The following is a 6,120-nucleotide window of genomic DNA, read 5'->3' on the forward strand; positions in this document are numbered from 1 at the left end:
ACTAAATCAAGCATTACCTAAAAACCATCAAACATTACTGAGTTCAGTCAGCATTAGTACATGTAGCAGAAAATATACAGTTCTAAGTAAGGAAGGTTTTATTACACAGTGATAGATATACACAATAAATTCTGCCTAAAGATATTTTGGTAAGACTGCCAAAAACTCGGGGCTTCCCTGGTGGCGCAGTGGTTAAGAATCTGCCTGACAACGCAGGGGACACGGGTTTGATTCCTGGTCCAGAAGATCCCACATGCTGCGGAGCAACTAAGCCCGTGCGCCACAACTACTGAGCCCGCACTCTAGAGCTCACGAGCCACAACTACTGAGCCCACGCACCACAACAACTGAAGCCTGTGTGCCCTAGAGCCCGCATGCCTCAACTACTGAGCCCACATGCCACAACTACTGAAGCCCGCGCGCCTAGAGCCCAGGATCCGCAACAAGGGAAGCCACCACAAAGAGACGCCCTCGTACCGCAACGAGGAGTAGCCCCCACTCACTGCAACTAGAGAAAGCCCACGCACAGCAATGAAGACCCAAGGCAGCCAAAAATAAATTTTTAAAAATAAATAAATAAATAAAATAAAGAATTCTTACAAATGATAAAAAACAATTTAAAAAAAAGACTGCCAAAAACTCTGTTATGTACCTAAATAAATGCCTCTTCCATCTAAAATGATATAAAAACTAAAATAATTTTAACTTATTGAAAAAAATGTAGTTTGAAATGCTAATGAATGCAGTATCTGGGTTTTGTTTTCCTGCAGTTTGCATTCTTTAAAGAATGGTTGCTGGGGAGGTGGCAATGGGGATGGATTCCACATAAGAGTTACTCTTACAGAAATAATGAAAATACCTAATTCTTGACAGTACAGTTCTAAGCATATTTTTACCTTCAAAACTCAACCGAGAACTGGAAAATGTTTGTGTTATTCTGACAATACTGAAAAACAGTATTGTTTAATTAAAGTAACTATTACTCAGAGAGAGGCTAGTACTTCATATACAGTAACTTGCAAAATTAGTATCTTCCTAACTTTTTAAAATCTATGTGGAAACCCAAATCACTGTCAATAATACACTTAAAGGGAAGACAGAAGTTTCTTTTGGGCAGTATCCAAAACAACTCAGCTGTTAATCAGTGTTTTAGGTCTGATAAAAAGGGAAGCAAGAAAACACACTTTATCCAAGAGAAGCTTACTTTAAAATTCCAAACTTCAATAATTTCTACCTGTGTGAGTTTTACCAACTCTCTGTACAGGTACAGAATTCATTGAGCCTTTGAACAAGGGCCATAGAGAGGAAAACTTCAGTCACAAAAACAAATGTATGGCCTTTTAGCAAAATGCATTCACTATAACAATAAAGTTGTATAATATAAAAACAAAATGTCATCTCAGTACTAACTAAAGAAACTTTCTTTCCAATTTTTATATAAAGCAGAAAAATCAGATTGATTCTTATACCAATTAAATTTTACTGGTAATTCAGGAAACTAGACTTTTTTAAAAAAAGGAAAAAACAAATTTCTTTACTCACATAGATTTTACATGCAAGTCAGTTATAAGAAAATACATTGATACATTGTCACTGTTCAAACTACCAGTATTTAACACAGTTAAAACACTGCTGCCATATTTAATCACTGCTGTGCAAGTATCTATGACCCCTCTTCAAAGTGCATTAAAACCAGTGGATGCAGCAATGGCAGCAAGGGAGGGGGCAGGAAGACTAGGAAGGATATCAAGGGAATTCACTTTGTCTTATAATCATTTGGCACTCTACTAGTATTTAGTAATTAAGAAGAAATATCTCACTGAAATAGGCAAAGATATGACATCTGGTATGAGAATGATCACTTATCCAAAAACGAAATAATTCTAAAGCTAAATAGACCAGGCTAAGAGTAGCAAACAATTTCACATGCTTACTACGTGCCAGGCATAGTATAAGCCCTTTATATATTATTAATGTATTTAATCCTCACACCAGCCATGTGAGATAGATACTATTAATATCTCTATTTTTACAGATGAGGAAAATGAAGCCCACAGGGGTTAAGTTGCTTGTTTAAAGTCACAAGTTGGTAAGAAGTAGAGAGAGACGGTGAAAGGTGAGAGGTTTAAATATATAATCCTAAACCTTCAATTTTAACAATTCCCTTCTAAAAGTGATCTAGGCAACCCTGCGTTGAACATAACGTCTGACACACTGCAGATGCTAAACTGAGTGACAGTACTTAAAGAGGAGTAAGTGAAAAACTTTTTAATACTGTTACATACCATTGTCATTTCTAACTTTGCCCATAAAAAGAGGAATGTGGTAAGAACAATCAAGACACCCTTAAAGTTTTCGAAGTTTACAAAACCCAAATAATTGAAGTGATGAAAGAGGAAAGGGAAGCTCACTAGAATATTTTAAAGATGAATACTACACAGACTTCAAAAAATTAAGTGGGATTCTGCATGTTGCAATGGAAAAAAGTACTGCAGTGGAGTGCATAACAAAGATGTGACCCTGGGTGAATCACTTGACGTCTATGAACACACATCCCCCCGCCCCCCGACACACACAGGTGTCTATAGCCTTTCCCCTTTCTAAGCTGCTGTGTTTGAACCTCTGAACTGGAACAAGAATCCAGCTTTCCAAACTCCCAATCTGGACTCCTCCATGCCACCACCTCCATGTGGAGGCTGACTTCTGCCAACATGGGCTGAAGGCTCGACTCAAAATCAGTCCCACTCATAAATTAGAAAGGCTGCAGAGAGGTCCCTCTCTAGAAACTGTATTCTGTAGCACTTTTAGGGATAACCAGGCCCCACCTGGCTGGGGCTAAGGCGAGCTTCTTACTAACCAAACGGTTGGATCCGCCTCTCTGAGTGAACCCAGGCCCAAATTGCATCGTGGCCCACAACCGGTGCTCAGATCACATGAGGGCCCGGCTCACCCCCTCCTAGCTAGGCCCATACTTACCACAGGGCCAGCGGCTCCGTCCTCCGCTTCCCCAGAGAACCTTTAACGTCAGCTCTGCGGCTGCTCGGCCAAAGTGTGCGCCCCAAGTCCGGCGGTCCGGCGGCTGCAGCGCCTCGAAGGCCGCAGTGAAAAACCGGGCCTGCATGTGCTTCCGGGCAGACGCCAGCCAGTGGCAGGCGGAGCTCCATCGGCACCGCTGATTGGCTCCCAAATCCCACGGAATCGCAATTCTCGCAGGGGCTTAAAGCCTCGCGCTGCCGAACCGTCACTGAACGAGTCTAAATGTGACAGTGAGGGTCCGGCTTTGTTTGTTTCACTTTTACCTAACTGAAGAGTTAAATTATCTATGTATATTCACAATATGTACCAGCTCTTGCTTGAAGTAGGAATTCAACGTTTTATGAATGGTCCGTTAGTACTTGCGGGAGTCAAATCACGTCAATAAAAGAATAAGGCAACTACTTATTCTGTGGGCAAGACACGGTGCCAAGCAACTTGTAAGGACAAACACTGACCTGAAGCTCCAATTTTCTATGAGTTATAAGCCAGCTGGGGCAAGATTTAAGTACATTAAAAGTTAAATCATTATAAATGAGCTATATAAAAGTGCAATAATACAGGAATGGACAGCGAGATTGCAAGCTACTTGTTAATCGCCAAAAGAGCAGAATAGAGTATGAATAGAAACACAGAGAGAATGAGCGAGGGAGGGAGATATAAAGGAGAGGACTGGGAAAGCTATAAGAAGACGAGGGTATTGAAGGCAGACAGGTAAGAAAGTCAAAGTCGTGTTTAGGAAAACGTGAGAAGGAAAAGTAGTTTACCTGTGGTTACATAATTAATTCAGTGAGATGTGAGTGGTAAGGCTGTAGCAGAGAAATAGGAATATTAAAATAATTTATTAAATTTTGTGTAATAGGTAAGTGTGAGATTTACCCATATTCTTGTTCTCTGGAGTGCTGTCCAATACAACTTTCTGCCATGATGGAAATATTCAGCGTGGACACTGTCTACTAGCCGCAAGTAACTTTGAGCCTGTGAGGTGTGACTGATGCGACTAACTGAATTTTTTTTAATTTTAATTAATTTTATTTTAATTTTAATAGCCACAATTACCAGATGCTTGAATGAAACTACTCCTAGTGGTACCTATGTGTTCTGTCCTGTGAGCTACATATTTAAAAGATGTATGTCATCAAATTGAATCAAAAGGGAAAACAAAAATCTGGTGTTAAATATTATTCTCAAACTCAAAGACATGCAAACTCAAGAAATAAAAGGAGACTACTATTTATTGAGTAGCTACCACAAGCCAGGCTAAGTGCTTGCATACATTATCAGTAGCCAGTAGCCTTACAGGATGGGAAAAAAATGGATACTCTGGACCATATTCCTACAGAACAATCTGAAAGTTACTAATTGATCACCAACAAGTATCAGTGGTAAAATCTAGTAAAAATTTGCAAATAAGGCAAAACATTTTTACTTAATTAAATGTAATGTATGATGACTAATCTCAATAACCAATAAGCCTCATTGTAATTAGATCATAGTTTGGAGAAATTTTGGAAAACGATGACAAGAATTTACTATTTTATCCTTGCATTTCAAAACTAAGTTACAATATAATCTCTTGTTTTTTAAAAAAAATTAATAAGAACTTCAGAAGAAAAAATTTCAAGGGAAATCTGAATTTCATGTGAAAGTCAGTGTCTATCATTCTAATGTGTTTATCATTCTAATAACTGTGCATTATAGGCTATGTGTTTAATTTAATCTGCAAAGGCCCAGCATATCTTTTCTCTAATATAAGACAAATTAATAATCATTCTTTCAAATCTCAGAATTTTCAGCTGTTTTAGTTACATGTGATTCATGTTGAAATGTGATTTTATATGATTTGAAACATGACAAATCTGTCATTATTGAGTGATGAAAATGTTCTACAATTGTGGTGATGGTTGCACAACTCTGTGAATACTAAAAACCATTTAAATGAACACTTTAAATGGGTGAATTATGTGATATTTGAATTATATCTTAGTAAATCTGTTTAAAATAAATAGACAAGTCAAAGAAAAATATATTTACTATAATTTAGTAACTTATAAGTAAATTTCTTATTTTCATTGAATATGTGGTATTTCACATGATTAAATGGTAAAGAAATTTTGCTTTCTCAGCATTACCCAATATTTCTGATTCTGGTTTTGTTTTATCCAATCTTTTATCCCTTCTAAAATAAAATTAACTGCTCTAAAATTTTCAGGATACCAGTCAGTAATCTTGTTCTACTAAGGATAGAAATTTCCCAGTAAGTGCAGTTTAAGAAAATTATACATTTTCCACTAGATGGCACTGGTGGAAAATAGTATTGCTTAGACTCTGCACTTTCATCACATCAATAAAATTATTACATTACCACATTGTTTTCATTCACTTTTATTGGTCTGGGTAAGATAAAGAGAAGTGGAAAGTTAAGATAAGATACTTCCTTAACTTGCTAAGCTCCAGGGTAAACAGAGCCCTCATTTGACAGATGTGGACCGTAATGCAAGGAGAAATTGTCACAATTTTGTGCTAAAGACTGAGTGAGAACCCAGAATCCCTAACTCTCAGTTGCCATCATACAACTATACAATATCAAGAGTGGGGGAGTGGACACCATAGTGAAATGGAATAAGAAAATTAATCTCCATCGTGCATTGTATGCATATTATCTCATTTGATCACTAAGCTATTAGCTCCATATATGTTATCTCAAATAATCCTAACTAGACAAGCCCAATCTATTAACTTCATGAGACAAGGAGAGTGATCATTTTGTTTAACACATATCACTTGGATATAGCACAGTGCCCAACACATAGGAGACAGTCAAAAACATTTCTGGCTTAATAGAATGGATGAATTAATTAAGCTTGACAACTATGCTATTTAGTAGGTAATATTATTTCTACTTTACAGTTGAGGAAACTGAAGCTGGAAGCATGAGGTAATTTGTCCAAGCTCACACAATTCAGTGGCAAAAGCATTTAACACAATCTGATATTACTTTGCATTATATATTTTCACGTAAGACTTCCACAATAGAAAAAAAGCTCTCTGAGGGCAGGCATCATGTCCTTCCATTTCTGCAGTGTA

This window comes from Balaenoptera ricei, chromosome 7, assembly GCF_028023285.1.
Source record: "Balaenoptera ricei isolate mBalRic1 chromosome 7, mBalRic1.hap2, whole genome shotgun sequence".
NCBI classification, from domain to species: domain Eukaryota; kingdom Metazoa; phylum Chordata; class Mammalia; order Artiodactyla; family Balaenopteridae; genus Balaenoptera; species Balaenoptera ricei.